This window comes from Mizuhopecten yessoensis, unplaced genomic scaffold (genome assembly GCF_002113885.1).
Source record: "Mizuhopecten yessoensis strain PY_sf001 unplaced genomic scaffold, ASM211388v2 scaffold8821, whole genome shotgun sequence".
Lineage (NCBI taxonomy): Eukaryota > Metazoa > Mollusca > Bivalvia > Pectinida > Pectinidae > Mizuhopecten > Mizuhopecten yessoensis.
In genome coordinates, this window is record NW_018407738.1 from 459,390 (window position 1) to 480,043 (window position 20,654).

The following is a 20,654-nucleotide window of genomic DNA, read 5'->3' on the forward strand; positions in this document are numbered from 1 at the left end:
TGCACCAGCAAGCTGGATTGGACTACTGTACCAGTGCACTGGTATTTTGACACAACACCAGTACGCTGTATTTGAACACCAGCATGCTGTATTTGAACACCGCACCAGTACGCTGTATTTGAACACTGCACCAGCACGCTGTATTGGATTATTGTACCAGCACGCTGTATTGGACTATTGTACCAGCACGCTGTATTGGACTATTGTACCAGCACGCTGTATTGGACTCTTGTACCAGCACACTGTATTGGACTATTGTACCAGCACACTGTATTGGACTACTGTACCAGTACAGCTACAGTTTGAACATTGAACCAGTACACTGTTTTTAAACACTGCACCAGTACTCTGTATTTGAACACTGTACCAGGACGCTGTATTTGAACACCGCATACCACAATACCACAACACTTAGAGAAAACCTGCAGTGTATATCATCTCATCTGATGCTTACTCGTACACCTTTTAATCTTTCCTGAAGTTCCTTCCTGAAGTTCCTAATACAACATCTCACTCACGTACAAATAGTTCACCTGTTGAAAAGTTAAATCCAGCATGTAAGAAAGTTCTTGAGAAAGAAGTTTAATTGTCGAGATCCTCTTCATACAACCAAGTAGAAGCACACATTTAGGCAATTGGTACACCGACAAACATGATGTGATTACGGGATCACACACTAACGGGAAAATGAACACAGGTATAGCATGGCAGCTGTACGGCATCCATGGCAGTGACGGAACTGAACATCGACAAAGATCTGTGTTTACATTGTATGTCAGTTTATATAACGTCTTCCTGGCTCAGTAAAATATCTCCATAAATCTCCCTTCCATCAACTTTCATCTCAGGCAGACTATAACACTGAGCATGCTGCACGACTACCTGCAAGAGAAGGACAGCTGAGAAGCTAACACTCTGTTAAGGTATAATCTCCATAGCACCGTGGGCACATGCATAATTTAAATATACACCTCAAATGTGATATCATATTGCACCGCTGCCACAAACTGCCATGACCTTCTGATGTTTACGACCTTGGCTGTAAGAACATTCAAAACAATGTCTATGAAATCAATAAAGATTGTACTACAGGTTCTGAATGTGTAAACACAAGTGCTGAAACGCTACCAACCCAAAAAAAAACATGTATGGCTCTGCCAAATACATCGGTAGATCTAGAAAGAGTGGTGTTTTCTGTCTCGATCCTTCCCAATTTCTTTTTGCTATCAGAACTCTAACATAGATCCTTACTCCTGTAGGACATGATAAAAACACCATAAATCATCTTACCCCTCTACCCCTTCCTTTTCCTCACCCCTATCTCCCAAACCAATCCTTGAAAAATCATCAGAAAGGAAACGTCATAATTACCTTGCCATTGCTATATATCAATTTTCGTCAGATCCTCAGTCAGTCAAAGAGATTTTCACCTCCAGGAAGGTGGGGAATGACAGACAATCATTGGAGCGATGACTTGTTGTTGCCGTTTTCTGAATGGAAAATTATCCACACCTACCGTCTGCCAAGGATAGCAGCAGTTTAAGCTTTCTCCCCCAATACACACAGCCCTGCCAACTTAGCTGCCCTCCCCACCTTCCACATCCCCCTACATACATAGTACAGTCAATTATCTATTTATCTTACCTGCATTTGCTTCTACATTTTAATAGAATAATCAGGTATGAGATGGCATACACAACATAATGGAATGAATACAGAGAAAGACTGTATGCACCTACAGTACTAGCCAGGAAAATAATCCCACACTCTAAAACAAATTTACCTTACAATTAAACTGTTAACCTTATATTCATTTTCTTGAAGCTAATATTACTTAGCTGTACACATCAATAACAGATTAAGAGGGGGATGAACTGTAAATACATCTGGTGAAGAAATATATCCTGGAATGTACAAAAATGGGTAAAACAAATTCATATCAAATATTCTTTCAAACAGTTAAGTGATTATCTTACCAACTGTTTCTTTATATGTTAAGCATATCAAAATACTCCGAATTGAACCGTAGTACACACTAGTACTCCTGTCAGACAGATGAGAGAATGTTTGGGTTTTATACATCTATTGCACTGGTATGTACGTATACTCAGCTGTCACTGTGACATCTCCAAAACAGATGTGTAAGCATCGAATAACACAGTACACTACAGAGGCCGATCAGTATAGCTGTCTCACATACCTACAGAGGCTGATCAGTATATCGCTATCTCACATACCTACAGAGGCTGATCAGCATAGCTGTCTCACATTCCTACAGAGGCTGATCAGTATAGCTGTTTCACATACCTACAGAGGCTGATCAGTATAGCCGTCTCTGATACCTACAGAGGCTGATCAATATAGCTGTCTCACATACCTACAGAGGATGTTCAGTATAGCTGTCTCACATACCTACATAGGCTGATCAGTATAGCTGTCTCACATGCCTACAGAGGCTGATCAGTATAGCTGTCCCACATACCTACAGAGGCTGATCAGTATTTAGCTGTCTCACATACCTACAGAGGCTCATCAGTATAGCTGTTTCTAATACCTACTCATATACCTACAGAGGCTGATCAGTATATCGCTATCTCACATACCTACAGAGGCTGATCAGCATAGCTGTCTCACATTCCTACAGAGGCTGATCAGTATAGCTGTCTCTAATACCTACAGAGGCTGATGAGTATAGCTGTCTCACATACCTACAGAAGCTGATCAGTATATAGCTGTCTCATATACCTACAGAAGCTGATCAGTATAGCTGTCTCACATACCTACATAGGCTGATCAGTATAGCTGTCTCACATACCCACAGAGGCTGATCAGTATAGCTGTCTCCGATACCTACAGAGGCTGATCAGTATAGCCGTCTCTGATACCTACAGAGGCTGATCAGTAGATAGCTGTCTCACATACCTACAGAGGGTGATCAGTATAACTGTCTCACATAACTACAGGGGATAATCAGTATAGCTGTCTCACATACCTACAGGGGGTGATCAGTATAGCTGTCTCACATACCTACAGGGGGTGATCAGTATAGCTGTCTCACATACCTACAGATGCTGATCAGTATAGCTGTCTCTAATACATACAGAGGCTGATCAGTATAGCTGTCTCTCATTGCTAGAGGGGCTGATCAGTATAGCTGTCTCTAATACCTACAGAGGCTGATGAGTATAGCTGTCTCACATACCTACAGATGCTGATCAGTATAGCTGTCTCTAATACCTACATCGGCTGATCAGTATAGCTGTCTCACATACCCACAGAGGCTGATCAGTATAGCTGTCTCTCATTGCTAGAGGGGCTGATCAGTATAGCTGTCTCTAATACATACAGAGGCTGATCAGTATAGCTGTCTCCCATGCCTACAGGGGCTGATCAGTATAGCTGTCTCTCATTGCTAGAGGGGCTGATCAGTATAGCTGTCTCTAATACCCTCACATACCTACAGAGGCTGATCAGTTTAGCTGTCTCACATACCTACAGGGGCTAATCAGTATAGCTGTCTCTCATACCTACAGAGGCTGATCAGTATATCGCTATCTCACATACCTACAGAGGCTGATCAGTAGAGCTGTCTCACATACCTACAGGGGCTGATCAGGATAGCTGTCTCAAATTGCTAGAGGGGCTGATCAGTATAGCTGTCTCTAATACCCTCACATACCTACAGAGGCTGATCAGTTTAGCTGTCTCACATACCTACAGGGGCTAATCAGTATAGCTGTCTCACATACCTACATAGGCTGATCAGTATAGCTGTCTCACATCCCTACAGGGGCTGATCAGTATAGCTGTCTCATATACCTACAGAGGCTGATCAGAATAGCTGTCTCACATCCCTACAGTGGCTGATCAGTATAGCTGTCTCACATACCCACAGAGGCTGATCAGTATAGCTGTCTCACATCCCTACAGGGGCTGATCAGTATAGCTGTCTCTCATTGCTAGAGGGGCTGATCAGTATAGCTGTCTCTAATACCTACAGAGGCTGATTAGTATAGCTGTCTCACATACCTACAGGGACTAATCAGTATAGCTGCCTCACATACCTACAGAAGCTGATCAGTATATAGCTGTCTCATATACCTACAGAAGCTGAGCAGTACATAGCTGTCTCACATACCTACAGAAGCTGATCAGTATATAGCTGCCTCATATACCTACAGAAGCTGATCAGTATAGCTGTCTCACATACCTACAGTGGCTGATCAGTATAGCTGCCTCACATACCTACAGGGGCTGATCAGTATAGCTGTCTCACATTGCTAGAGGGGCTGATCAGTATAGCTGTCTCTAATACCTACAGAGGCTGATCAGTATAGCTGTCTCACATACCTACAGAGGCTGATCAGTATAGCTGTTTCTAATACCTACAGAGGCTGATCAGTATAGCTGTCTCTGATACCTACAGAGGCTGATCAGTATAGCTGTCTCACATACCTACAGAGGCTGATCAGTATAGCTGTCTCTAATACCTACAGAGGCTGATCAGTATATAGCTGTCTTTCATACCTACAGAAGCTGATCAGTATAGCTGTCTCACATACCTACAGAGGCTGATCAGTATAGCTGTCTCACATACCTACAGAAGCTGAGGCATAACTCTCCATCTCAAAATATTTAAAATAGTGCTGTATAAAATGTAGACTTCAGTTTTATACTCCTAAATTCAAGAATCTAAAAGATGAACTGTTATGAAGTTAGTTACAATATAGTATAGAGTTCTGAAAGTGTGTACAAATCTAGTCAATCCAGTTGTATTTTTGAGATCTGTTGTCCACCTAAAGACTTGTAAATACACTAGCTGTTTACATAGCCAGTGCCAGTAGTAATAATACATATGGCAATGTTCTCCCCAGTTTTGCACTCTAGCGTAACCATGGCGGTGCAGCAAAGATACTGCACTCAGCTGTAGATCTGTCACTGGGGCATTATAGCCTACCACACCATAGCACTGCACCTTATGTTACAACCAGCCTGTATAAATGTGACTACCACTAAATGTCACTATCAATCATATTAACTCTTCTCATTTACTCCAAACATATACTCACAAGAAAACAAACACTCTCCATTTTACAAAGTTTGTGACATATTGGTTTAGTCATATATGTGTTTTTCCTGATACGAAATAAGTATAGTCATTGACATACCGAAACAAACAATACAAACTTATGCAGCAGCTTTTATATCGGGGGATTTTCCTGGAACTCCAAACCAGCATCAAGTATCACCCTGTCCCCACCTCTCATATAGTTTCCATTTCCCATCCAGCCTTAATCAGATTGCCACCACCCCCACCCACCAGAGAGCTAGAGATAACAGATATTTCACTGGCATATGCTGATTGCCTCGATTCCCTCTTGCCCCAAGCTTATTGATGATGCAAATTGAAAGATTTTGTTTGGGCCAAAAAAAAGGATGTGCAATACCATTACAGCAATGTGTGCTGTTGGAAATAATCCATCAGCTGAGAACAGACAGACAAAAACAAACTCAAACAAAATAACTCTGTATCAGCATACAAATGGAAAATTCTGTCACTTTTCACCTCAGCTTGTCGGTAAAAGGTGATTTCAAATTCCACTTAGCATGTTGAGTTTACTGGAATAAACTTGTATGTTTGCTGCAGTAAGCCTACAAACAAGATAAAATGTAAAAGATTCCCAGAAACTTCATCGCTATAATCGATACAATGCACCAGCAGAATTGTGCAGAGCTATATATACGCGGCTGACTTATGACATGTACATGATACTTGTTATCAGTGGGATGATTAAGTTTACCCACTCTCCACAAACAAACATTTATCCACCCAATCTATATACCTTGGTACTTCATCTATACTGTTCAGAATGTATACGCAATTTAATTATAGTCTGGGAGTCAGACCACCTCTAACGTGAGAATCTGTCCCAATATTATATTCTTGTATACATGCATCTATTCTATTGCTTTTCAGAGCAACTTACATTTTAAACTATAAAACTATTCAGGCATCAAATAAACAATTTGTTGTTTACTGCTTTCAAACTCACAGAAGAACAGCAAGCACATTACATCAACAACATTTGATTTTATTATATAATGCAATTATTCCTGAGAGAAAATCTATAACATTAGCAATTTCTGCTATTTCTACACAACCACATGTACATTATCAGCAATTTGCAAGAGCTCTATATTTATATATACTAATAGGTGTTATATGTAACATATAAAACACACTGTGTATATATGATGTGATGTATATTCCTGTATATCTGATGTGATGTATATTCCTACAGGAATATACATCACATGTATATAGTGGTCATGGTGTGTGACCACATTCCTCTATGTATAGTGGTCATGGTATGTGACCACATCCCTCTATGTATAGTGGTCATGGTGTGTGACCACATTCCTCTATGTATAGTGGTCATGGTGTGTGACAGCACCCCTCTGTGTATATAGTGGTCATGGTGTGTGACAGCACCCCTCTTTGTATATAGTGGTCATGGTGTGTGTTCACACCCCTCTGTGTATATAGTGGTCATGGTGTGTGACAGCACCCCTCTGTGTATATAGTGGTCATGGTGTGTGACCACATTCCTCTATGTATAGTGGTCATGGTGTGTGACAGCACCCCTCTGTGTATATAGTGGTCATGGTGTGTGACCACATTCCTCTATGTATAGTGGTCATGGTGTGTGTTCACACCCCTCTGTGTATATAGTGGTCATGGTGTGTGACAGCACCCCTCTTTGTATATAGTGGTCATGGTGTGTGTTCACACCCCTCTGTGTATATAGTGGTCATGGTGTGTGACAGCACCCCTCTGTGTATATAGTGGTCATGGTGTGTGTTCACACCCCTCTGTGTATATAGTGGTCATGGTGTGTGTTCACACCCCTCTGTGTATATAGTGGTCATGGTGTGTGTTCACACCCCTCTGTGTATATAGTGGTCATGGTGTGTGTTCACACCCCTCTGTGTATATAGTGGTCATGGTGTGTGACCTTTGTACAACCTAGTTTCCACTTATATTTATAGCTAACTGGCACGAATTCATCTGATGTGATGTATATTCCTGGATATATGATGTGATGTATGGTCCTGTATATATGATGTGAGGTATATTCCTGTATATATGCTGTGATGTATATTCCTGTAGGAATATACATCACATCACACCCTTCTATGTATAGTGGTCATGGTATGTGACCACATCCCTCTATGTATAGTGGTCATGGTGTGTGACAGCACCCCTCTGTGTATATAGTGGTCATGGTGTGTGACAGCACCCCTCTGTGTATATAGTGGTCATGGTGTGTGACCTTTGTACAACCTAGTTTCCACTTATATTTATAGCTAACTGGCACGAATTCATCTGATGTGATGTATATTCCTGCATATATGATGTGATGTATAGTCCTGTATATATGATGTGAGGTATATTCCTGTATATATGTTGTGATGTATATTCCTGTATATACATCACATCATATACACAGGAATATACATCACATGTATATAGTGGTCATGGTGTGTGACCTTTGTACAACCTAGTTTCCACTTATATTTATAGCTAACTGGCACGAATTCATCTGATGTGATGTATATTCCTGTATATATGATGTGATGTATGTTCCTGTATATATGATGTGATGTATGTTCCTGTATAATGATGATGAACACTTATGTTCATGTATACGTATACGTATTATGACACTCGGAACATGGCCGTGCATGAGAGTTCAAAATTATGTTTACTTCTCAGCAGATTGAGATATTTTCTTAACACGTCTACGCACAAAAACATCAAAACTGCATTACATTGAATATATATATTCTCTGTACATATGAATTACTTTGGTAAAGTTTCACTACAAACTGAGGTATATTATATCGTTACCCTACCTCACAGACTCTCCAGGGCAGATGATCCTCTATATTGGAAAGTACTCCTTTGTACAACCTCGCTAGTTTCCACTTATTCGCTCCAAATTACTTTGGTAAAGTTTCACTACAAACTGAGGTATATTATTATGTTAACCTACCTCACAGACTCTCCATGCCAGGGCAGATGATCCTCTATATTGCAGAGTACTCCTTTCTACAACCTCGCTAGTTTCCACTTATTCGCTCTAAATTACTTTGGTAAAGTTTCACTACAAACTGAGGTATATTATTATGTTAACCTACCTCACAGACTCTCCATGCCAGGGCAGATGATCCTCTATATTGCAGAGTACTCCTTTCTACAACCTCGCTAGTTTCCACTTATTCGCTCTAAATTACTTTGGTAAAGTTTCACTACAAACTGAGGTATATTATTACATTACCCTGCCTCACAGACTCTCCAGGGCAGATGATCCTCTATATTGGAAAGTACTCCTTTGTACAACCTCGCTAGTTTCCACTTATTCGCTCTAAATTACTTTGGTAAAGTTTCACTACAAACTGAGGTATATTATTACATTAACCTACCTCACAGACTCTCCAGGGCAGATGATCCTCTATATTGGAAAGTACTCCTTTGTACAACCTAGTTTCCACTTATATCTATAGCTAACTGGCACGAATTCATCATAAATGGCACAAAGCACATGTGCTACATACATATAACATGTAAATGTGAGTAAGAGCTCTTTAGTAGTATAGACTGCAGGCTCACCTATACAGTATATATATGTAAGGACCAACACCCCTATCTATATAGTACCATCTGTACCTCTATTTGTTATCCAGGCTAAACTAAAACATTCCACAACTTTTACCTGTACACACATAACCCTTTTAAATCATAGAAAAGTTGAAGACCTAGATGAAAAGGTGATGGCTGCTCAACCATAAATGTAGACACAAAAGATGTATATAGCTATAGTCTTACCTGCAATATAGGGCATGAACAACAAAGAGTTCGGTAGGTAGCTACACAGTAATTAACTTGTACACTGTTATGCCTGCAGGTTAAACTCCAGGTTTATCGCACTGGTCAAATCAAAATCAGAACCCATAAAAACACAGGCAGATCTTCTCACAGCTGATGTAAGTTTTGTGATGTCTGGAACGTGATTCACTAACTTCCAACACCGATCACTGTATTCTGCCTGTACTGTAGTACGTATACGTCCTACAGATCCCACTGAGCTTGCTTACTGATCCCACAGAGTTTTACTCCAAACAGAACAACATATTGGTCCCATTATTGTCAAAACACTGTCACTGTGAAAATGGACATTTGTTAAACATGTTTCCACACTGATGATCTAACCGAGATAACCACTAAGGAAAATATTGAACCAGCCTGAGAAAGCTGAGCGCTTGAGTGGGTCGACAGAGGCGGTCCGTAAACCTGGGTGTTTTATATTCTGTTCACCAGCTGTATTGTGGGGTGTTATTGTGTCCAGTCCTGATCACAGTGTAGCAGAGGTACAGGATAATGGTCAAAACACTGTTAAACTCTATCTACTGAACACACCATGACCACTATATACACAGAGGGGTGTGAACACACACCATGACCACTATACATAGAGGAATGTGGTCACACACCATGACCACTATACATAGAGGGATGTGGTCACATACCATGACCACTATACATAGAGGGATGTGGTCACATACCATGACCACTATACATAGAAGGGTGTGGTCACACACCATAACCTATATATATACCAATGGAGAGGGGTGAAGTGACATCATGACCTCTTCAATATACAGAGGGGTGTGGGTCACACACCACGTCCACTATATACAGAGGGGTGTGGTCATGCACACACCATGATCACTATATACAGAGGGGTGTGGGTCACACACCATGACCACTATATACAGAGGGGTGTTGTCACACACCATGACCACTATATACAGAGGGATGTGGTCACACACCATGACCACTATATACAGAGGGGTGTGGTCACACACCATGACCACTATATACAAAGGGGTGTTGTCACACAACATGACTGCTATATACACAGGGGGGGTAGTCACATACCATGACCAAAATATACAGATGGGTGTGGTCTCACACACCACGTCCACAATATACAGAGGGATGTGGGTCACACACCATGACCACTATATATATATACAGAAGGATGTGGGTCACACACCATGACCAAAATATACAAAAGGGTGTGGTCACACACCACGTCCACTATATACAGAGGGGTGTGGTTACACACCATGACCACTATATACACAGAGGGGTGCTGTCACACACCATGACCACTATATACAGAGGGGTGTTATCACACACCATGACCAATATATACAGAGGGATGTGGTCACACACCGTGACCACTATACATAGAAGGGTGTGGTCACACACCATGACCACTATATACACAGAGGGGTGTTGTCACACACCATGACCACTATATACAGAGGGGTGTTATCACACACCATGACCACTATATACAGAGGGATGTGGTCACACACCATGACCACTATATACAGAGGGGTGTGGTCACACACCATGACCACTATATACAGAGGGGTGTGGTAACCCACCATGACCACTATATACAGAGGGGTGTTGTCACACACCATGACCACTATATACAGAGGGATGTGGTCACACACCATGACCACTATACACAGAGGGGGAAGTTTATACACACCATAGTCACCCTACTGGGGTGTGTGGTCATATGAACACTTATAATGGACACTAACACAGTACACACTGCTTGTCCCTTGACCACCTCTTTATAATAATTGAGACATTGTTATATAGCCATCACCTTAAAGCTGACCCCGACGTCCAGCCTATTTATGATGGCGTCCTAATAGGGTACAAGGTCGGATCTCCTGTTTATGATGTGTAGACTAGAGTACATACTTTAGATGAGTCCAGTATTTATATATAAAAGGTTTACAAGTGGATTCAAAATTTAAACCAGTACTATTAATTTACACTACAGCCAACAGCAAGCATTGTAGCGTTGTATTTCACCAGTTAACCCTACATATTAATTTTGTCACAAATGAATGCCCAGAGTTTGTTGGCATAATATAACATAAAAGTCAGGTTTCATATGATATCCACGAAGCTCTAATGGGGTTAAGTGAACACATCAATGTTAATACAAACACACCTAGCCTTGACTTGAATGTTTTCGTAATCTAAAATTATTTTAAAATCTGAAACTATCCACAACAAACACATCTCTTGATCCAATCAATGTAATAATAGACACACAATAACACGCTGTGAAAATGTTCCATCATTACCGTCCCCTGTGTTTGCGACATCTGTGTTGTTCCAGTCAATAAACACATGTTACAGTATTACCCGAAACTGCCAAACAATAGATTTGAACAAGGTAACGCGTTGGGAGACAATCCATAGTCTCCAATCATTAACAATTCCCTTGTTTACCTAACTGTTCACTGATATCAGGATCAACCACTTGAACAGAAAGTAAGCTAACATACAGAGGTTCAATATACTTTCTAACGGTGGAATTGTTTTGTTGCAAACAAAGGTATTTGTGATGTTGACCAATTTTTCAATTATTTAGGTCATATTTGTCCATGACATTATCCTCAGACAAAATGTTCCTATGACTTGGGTCAGCTAGATAATCAAAATATAAGTCACATTTGGCCTACTTTTGGTATGTGTCTGACACTCTAGCTGACATCTGAAAATGTACCTGCATACAAAATTGGAAACTAGCAGCGAAATAGTATAGAATACCAGCTTTGTACAAAACAAACTTAAAACCTTCAAGCGAAATGAGATATTGATGCATGCTCCAGACAAATGTTAAGGATGGACTCGGGGATCGAGGTTTAGTATTGTTTAACGTCCTATCAACAGCTATGGTCATTTAAGGACGACGATCGAGTGCAAGCTTACAGTCCTATACATCAGTATTTAAAGTACCTGTGGGGAACTTTTTTAAGCCAGTCAATTTTATAAAACTACTTTGAACTAGGCATGTAAAACAGACAAATTGTCCTGCTGTCTGTAACCTTTATAGCTATGCATGTCTTACATGAGTGTGTGCAGCAGAGCTCTGCATGTGAATTAATGCCTTGGAATGTCACCTAATGATACATTGATCACAATGAGGTTCTCAGGGGATTTAACTGTAGTGCAGAAAGATCCTAATTATATATCACATATGACACCTTATATGTAAATGTAGGTTAATGTATACAATTTAATGAAAAAGGAATTCATGCCAGCACATCATAATTTTTGTAGGTGGACATGTTCTTGCATTTTGACTCTTGAAACTATTCATGGTCAAATTGTTTATGTTGGCATATTGTTTGTAGCATATTACAAATTTACTACAGCATAAACTCATTCACCGCTGAAATTTCATAATGACTCGTCCAACCTTTGAATTGGAAGAGTTCTAATGTGTCTTCATCGGTGAATGAGTTAATATTTAAATATGTTTGTAAATTCCACTTTTTGAACTGATTTAATTTGCTAGCTAGTAATTGTAAAAGAGTATCATCAACATATAGAGGGAATGGAAAATGTTTGAGTCACAAAATTTCAAATTTATTGAATCATTTGCAAAGCACATTGAATTGATTATGACTGAGGACTGGTATAGTAAAATTATAATGCTTCAGTTAGCTCAGGCTAAAATTAACATGTAAATGGGGAATTAGAAATATGACAGACTGTCACATACCAACCTTACACTTATATTATAAGTTCTTCATTAGCCATGTCACGCTGTGCGTTCATATACATCGCAGTTAAATGAAGTTAATTTTATGAACACGAAGTTATCCCTTCAGCTCCAATTCATAAGGGATATGTTATATTTATTTATGGGAAGGGAAAAGTGACATATACAACTTGAATTTTGAGCCAAGTGGTTCTTTTAGAAATTTTAGCAGAGGTACATTTATCACAAATGTGTAGTAACATTCAGTTAAGCAGTTTTTCAAAATTACAGACGGTGATGTTAAATAAAGTGATCTTCCAGTAAGACATTGGCCAGCAACAAAAACTGTCTTAGGGGGGTACATCTAGAGCAATGGTAAACAGCCATGCACATCTACAGGTATATTAATTTATTTTACATATGTTGAACAGAGATTTGCTCACTAATTAAAGGAGAATTAGTTGTTGAATCAAGATTTGCTCACTAATTAAAGGAGAATTAGTCGTTGAATAGAGATTTGCTCACTAATTAAAGGAGAATTAGTTGTTGAATAAATATTTGCTCACTTATTAAAGGAGAATTAGTCGTTGAATAAATACTTGCTCACTAATTAAAGGAGAGGTACCATAAGAAGAATGAATGTTCTAGTTCACCTAGCTGTACAAATGAGTAACATCAAATAAAATGTATCACATCTATGCTATGTATGTGTGTATATATACACAGTCCACACTGTTGGAATTACTTCTTTGCCCAATACACAGTAAGAATATATATAGATGGAAGTCGGTGAACTGTCCTGAATATTATTATCATATTATGTTGATTATGAAACCACAATAATGATAATGGCAGATGTGAGAAGGGGCCTGGAAGGGGAAGAGTAGAGACGGAAAGGTTGACAATGACAAAGCAATATATATATATATATATATATATATATCAACTATGACAACTACAAAGAAAACAATAAAATGAGGGTGATATTTTTAAGCAGGTAACCAACTGCAACAACAAGTTTCTAGATCATTGCACGTACTTGCCTAAACATCTTAATTACAAATAACTTACCCTCTTGAACAGTGAAAAACAATTTCAAAGGTCTATCTGTAGATGTTCTCCAGATAAGACAGATGTTATAAATACAAATTACAGTTTTTTACCTGTAGATCATCTGGGTGTCTCCACTACTACAGCATCAGATAGCAGACTCCACACACATATCTCCCACGGTTTAAAACTATAGCCAACAGATACCACAAAAACCAATATTACATCTATACCACTTCCACCAATATTGTATACCCTGCTGGGATGTACAGCCAGAGAAAGTGTTGCTAACTTTTCCTGTTTATAGTGTTTTCATCGTTATCAGTCCTTACTGCTTCTCTCAGCCTGAGATCGCTCATAAAAGGGGGCGTGTCTCTTTACTACTGACAGGTGTAGCCAGTCACCAGCCTATAACATTTATGATGTTCTCATTTTCAATTTATTATCTAATGTAAATTATATGATAATTTTATCAATACTGATGGCATATATACTTATGGTGAAGGATTTTATGATATTTTCCTGTTTTTATTAAATACATAAATTTTAAAGGACCTTTTGAAAATGTAAAATTATCCTAGGCATTTTAAAAGAAAGGGTTCAATTTAATATTTATTACCTTCTTTAAAATATGAATCTCCATCTTATTAATGAAAACTCCAGCCTAAAAACACAACAAAACAGACTACAGAGAGCAGAATTCTATATATAGTTGTTATAGGTACACGTAGTTGTTGTAACCTAGCTTTGATTTCCAATTTAGATCCTTTGATTAACGATGAAGATATTGATCCTTTCATGTATACCCAGTGTTTGGTCAGTGACCACAGCAATGCCTTTCATGAGATAGATTGAAAATATACAGTTATCAGTTGAAATTGTATTGACGACTTTGTCAGATTTTTATTATATACAATAATCTATATAGTATATATGAATTGAAAGACTTCCTCTTTGAGCCCCTTTAAAGTACATGTAATTTATTTCTTACTTTAATGAACACATTTCTTTTGCCTATTCAATTATACAAAATCAACCTCTATTTACAGCAACAAAATGAAGTCACTTTCCAATGTTTAATAGATTAACAGGATTGTCCCACTACAAATGAGGAATGGCAATGTACCAAAACACCTGAGGGATTTTCTATCTTGTTATAATTGGGAAGTGGGAACAGTAAATGTCATTGGGGATGAGGATGACAACAACAGTAAATGTCATTGGGGATGAGGATGACAGCAACAGTAAATGTCATTGGGGATGAGGATGACAACAACAGTAAATGTCATTGAGGATGAGGATGACAACAACAGTAAATGTCATTGGGGATGAGGATGACAACAACAGTAAATGTCATTGGGGATGAGGATGACATCAGTAAATGTCATTGGTGATGAGGATGACAACAACAGTAAATGTCATTGGGGATGAGGATGACAACATCATTATAAGACAGGAAAATGTATCTATAGGTCTGTATTACAGCGGTTTCCTACAGAGTGATATTTTAAAATATTCCTTAATCTTTACAAAGTACTGATGTTCTCATATCTATTTGTATTTTATATTTCTCTTTGTAGAAATGTATTTCAGGTGAATATAGCAAAGTGGACAGTTTGTATAATCAACTTCTAAAACTCAACTATTATTTATAGGCCAAACAGAAAGACATGTTTCCTGTTAAATGCCTGAAAAAATTAGGTCAAATGGGCAGGTACTTTTTTTTGTTTTTGTTTTGTTTCGTTATAAGGGATACTTTTGACTTTAACTGTACTAGTGCTTTTTTGGAAATTGCCAAAATCACTAGTTTAGAGGAGGCACGAAAACATTAGGGTAGGTAAGGAGTAACAGAAAACAAACAGCATTTCTTATTTGGCCTTACACCGTATACAATCAGCTTGTGACCACGCAGGCGATTATTAAGGTACATATTATAGTATCAGGAAGGAAGAGTTTCTCTTGGGTTTTTTTGTGAAAGATAAAGATAAATTAAAGCCTGCATACAGATAAAGGCGCAACTTGACGAGATCATTTGTTGAAACAGTCTCTGCCGGAAGAGTCAGGTAATCGCTATATCCATGCAATTTTATCACAGAGGTCAAAGTTGAACCTGATGTATTGACACGTGTATATGACACAACACTACACAACACACCAGTCAAACGGTGTACACACTTTGATAAATTTCAGGACCAATGACAATAACTGATCCTAATGGATGAGTCACGTTTAACACAACAAAACTAAGTAAAGGAACACGAGAAATATCTCTATGACAGTAAACTGTTACCATGGGTGGGGCCAATACAATTATAAACTGTGTAAATAGGTCATTTGTAATTTATCCCCACACTTACACTTAAATACTTCTAACTTTCTAAATTATTATTTAATGAAATAGCTGATAGCCCATCATCGCAACCGAAGCAGGTTGCATATTGCTTTAAAATTTCCCGGCTACACGTACCTACCATACAATAACAACTTCAGCGAAGGTTGAGCTAAGAAGATGATATATCGTAAAACCTTCTGCTGATAGCCCATCATCACAACCGAAGCAGGTTGCATATTGCTTTAAAATTTCCCGGCTGCACGTACCTACCATACAATAACAACTTCAGCGAAGGTTAAGCTAAGAAGATGATATATCGTAAAACCTTCTTATATTGTTAGTGTCTATAACCAGCAAACTTTGGCTTTGTATAGGAGTTTGGGAAAAAACATCAAGGGAGATGTTTAAGTCAAAATTGTGGGAGGAAATGGAAAAAAGAGGCAGAGGAAACCTTGAAATCTAATCTACTGGTAACATTAACAGAAAATGAGATCGGAAATGAAACCAGGTCAGGGATTATTTCAGGGTTTTACCCCACAAGAATTGACTATTTCAGATATCAAACATTATTTCTGCTTCCGTTAAGCAACAAATAAACATGTTCTTATAAAACAGATCATCAGATTGGACAGGTTCATTTCTGCTATCACTATAATCTACACCAAAACAGAGCTTAAAGCTTGTATAGAAGTCAACTCCATTACCCCTGAAGATACATTTGAACTCTTCCAGTTCGAAGGTGGGAATAGTTCATTATGAAATTTCAGGGGAGAATGAGTTAAAGTTTTCTGGATTATCAAAGGTTAGGTCTAGAAAGGACCCAGTATAGAAAAAAGATAACACTTATTTACAGTATACTGAGCTGCATCATAATTGAAGCACTGTCAAATACATGGGACTCATTGCAGTATGTAGCTATAGACATATGTGTTTCAGATATCTGGATGAAGCCTCTGGGTGGAGCGAGTGGAGGTAATTTAAATATTACTGTAAATGGACATATATTAGAGGTAGTCTTATTCAAGCGCTTTTCAAGCTTTAAATATTGCACTAAATTATGATATCACCAATTGATATTACAGTACATTGTTGTCTATTCCATATGTTTTGTGTGCCCCATTTCATCAATGCGCCAATTTGATAAAACGTGATTATGAGCTAAAGTTTGATTGCGCTTAATAAGTACGTTTACAGTATATGGGCGAGGGATGGAGTTAACATTGTGCTGGTAATCTAACTCTACCTACGACTTGGACTTGTAAAACAGGTAGTAATTATAACTTCTGATCATGCTAATAACAGGCATCAGGAATGACAGTCTTTGTTTATGAGCAATTCAAATGCAACTTTTTGTACCTGATTTTAATTAGTATCTCGGGAAAGGGATTTTTTTTTGAAAGAGTCGGCATAACGAGGTACCAGCTAGTACCTTACAGTACTATCCATAATTCATGTAGACCACCCTGTCTCTATAGACTTACCAGTACAAGTAACCACAACACTGGTTTTATCACCACGATAAAGACCCGAACCTGATGAAGACGAGTAGCAACAACAAACATTGCCTGCCGACAGAGATAAAAATGGCCACTGTCTCCCAGGACAGAAGTACCACACTCAGACAGATGTTGCCACAGTAAAACATTATACTATGTATAATAATGTAGTGGAGTTTAACTATGTGTTTATATAATGGCTCTCATCTCCAACCTTTACTAGAAATCCTTCTATCAATAGCCGAAGGTGCATGATATATATATATAGCTAGAAGGTGCATGATAGCTATATATCAGCTCCGACAAGAAGGGACTGGATATAGAAAACAGTGTCCTGTTTTATCATGTTAATACAAAGTGCACCATCCCCAATACATGTAGATTTGTGAATTCCAAATCTACATGCAAATATTTAATTGTTTACTTTTAACAGTATATTTACATATACATTCCTGAAATGGAAGTAGCATTTGACATGCACTGTACCGATCTGTAAAAAGCATAATGCTATATGCGATCCAGTCGGAGTATGGCCTCCAGACATGGCCAGGTAAACTAGCTATAGAATGAAAATTTACTTGCCAAAAAACCTTTTGTTTCTTTTTAATTATACATGGTGCCTTGTATGGAAAATTTGCTCAAGTATTCAAATCCCAAGGTCTCGGTGATGTCAAAGTTTGTTGTGAAAAAATGAACTCATAATAAACTTTTTATTCATATATATATACAATCTAAAGGTTAATGTTTCCATCAATGGATTCATACAAAATATAAAGCACTCATGCTGACACTTTTGGCTGTAGTGGTCAACATGAACTTTGTGTAAATGTAATGAACAAAACCCTCAAAGAGTAAGATAAACGGCGATTTCCAAAATACTAACTACAATATTTCTTTCTTTTTATAACGATAAATTAGTAAATCCCTGGACAGGCATCTCTATGTCAGAAAAATGCCATAAAACTGTAACACGTCTTTGTTGGAGAGTTCAGCAAATCATTGCAAGTCTAGATCTCTACCTTGTGTTTTGAGCGTTTAAAGTTAACTCAGACCCTTAAGTCCTTGGTACCTTATATTACTTATACATATATATAACATTAGGGTTTGCAGTTTTGAAATAAAATCATTTTCAACTCCATTTTTCAACTTTAAGGAAGATGTTATTATGAAAGTTGATGGATGGCAATGCATAAGTAAGGACCAATCCACCTTTCGTAAGCTATTCATAATTATGTCTAATGTTCACAGATTACATGTTATTATAAACCCCGGGAGACCACTTATTCCTATAGATGTGTCCATTGTGTTGTATATTGATGTTGTATGAAGCAGCTTGTTCCAACCCTCCAACACAAACCATCTGGTGCCATGCTATCCCGCCTTTGTACTCGTCCCCTGTACACAGGCAGAAATTGATTTATCTCGGGGACAAAATGAGGTGACACCATCCTGGGACAACATGATCAACTTTTGTATGTATTTGTTCTCTTGAAATTCTCTGCTTATCAGTAGCATTGACAATTTAATTTATGTTGATCCGAATCATCTCCGATATCAATACCCTAGTGGAAAAGAGGATTAGTTTTGTCTTTGCCAATATCAGTTAAGTGGCAGGTCATCGTATTTAATTATGAGTAAACAATAAATATTTCCCCCTTTGCCCTTTTGCAGGACACTATGTGATGGCACTATCTGTATAATTAACATTCGGTTTCCAGAATGTGAGGTATCAGTATCCGATTGTAGTTTAGTGGTATATATTACTAATGAACTTGAGTTCTTCGACGCAACTTAGAGTTATTATTATAAGTTAAAAGGATACAATAAAACAGGTAAATATACCTGGAAATTTTCACAGCAGTTTAACTGTTACCTTTTTTGCACTCCCCAATGAGGTTGATATATATACAACATACAATATTAGGTTGTAATTATAGGTGAATGGTGAAATTAAAACCAGGCAAAGAAGAATTTTATTGGCAAGGGTGATTATATATTAGACTGTGCCATTATACATTATACATGTACATTTATATACAGTACCAGGGGTAATTGTAAAACAGTCATATGTCCCTCCCTTTCTAAGTCTAAACAAAGCAATAGAGATAAATACAAAGTCGAACTAAAGTTAATGGGAATATAGGTCACAGTGACCTATATTAACTATAAATGTAGTACTAGTACTCCTCAAGATCTTTCCACGTATGAAGTGCAATGTTTTGGAGTTCTAGTGTCACACTTTATTCTGTAATGAAATGCATGCATTGATGTGTATATTTTGTGTACAAGCTTTGATGGAAAAGTAAACTGTCTGACTGATTCATCTAACCTGAATTTTTATTTCAAACTTATACGTACAGACTGTACAATATGTTTACATCACTTGCATGCGTTCATAAAATCTGTAGAATTTCAATAGTTTGTTTACAATGATATGAATTTTCTTTCCCATTCTAAATTCAACATTTAATAATGTCTTGTCAAATAGAATGTATTACATGCATGTGCATTCACAGAAGTCAGATAAAAAAGCAGTCACTTTCAAGTTGGACATCAGTCTCACAGGTAATAGAAGTCTTAACAGCTGAGTGACAGTGTCTTAATTATTAACAAGATGGTGTCTGGTAGGTTTAAGAGTTATATGTCATTTTCTAGAGTTGGTTGATAGTCAGCCTATAGTTGTCATATTGCTGGGGATCTTATATATCAGGTGGGTGACAATGTCAAGTCTTGTACATGTAAGTTCAGTGACAATATATGTATTTCTTAACTAACAAGGTGGGTGACAAGTGTCTGGAATTGTTACAAGGTGGGTGACACTGTCTGGAACTGTAACAATGTAGCTGACACTGTCTAGAACTGTTACAGTGTAGCTGACACTGTCTAGAATTGTTACAATGTAGCTGACACTATCTGGAACTGTTACAATGTAGCTGTCACTGTCTGGAACTGTTACAATGTAGCTGACACTATCTGGAACTGTTACAATGTAGCTGACACTGTCTGGAACTGTTGCAATGTAGCTGACACTGTCTAGAACTGTTACAATGTAGCTGTCACTGTCTGGAACTGTTACAATGTAGCTGACACTGTCTAGAATTGTTACAATGTAGCTGACACTGTCTG

The 20,654-nt window shown here is 38.1% G+C and overlaps 2 protein-coding genes across 8 annotated transcripts in view; one reads left to right on the top strand and one right to left on the bottom strand.

Annotated features, from left to right (window-relative positions):
• The window catches only part of LOC110456672 (microtubule-associated protein futsch-like), an 81,204-nt gene that overhangs the window by 54,726 nt on the left and 5,824 nt on the right, over nucleotides 1-20,654 (bottom strand). Inside the window, exon 1 of one of the 7 annotated variants that reach the window (XM_021507536.1) lies at nucleotides 13,814-14,044. The exons of 4 other annotated variants lie outside the window; for them this stretch is intronic. The gene's annotated coding sequence lies outside the window, so the exon portion shown is untranslated. Of the gene's footprint in view, nucleotides 1-1,371; nucleotides 1,546-8,890; nucleotides 9,303-13,813; nucleotides 14,045-20,654 lie in introns of those variants that run through there. 2 more of the 7 variants (XM_021507535.1, XM_021507534.1) reach the window with 2 other exon arrangements.
• LOC110456674 overlaps nucleotides 1-20,654 on the top strand; it is a 71,147-nt gene that overhangs the window by 34,369 nt on the left and 16,124 nt on the right. The gene's annotated exons all lie outside the window — the stretch shown is intronic.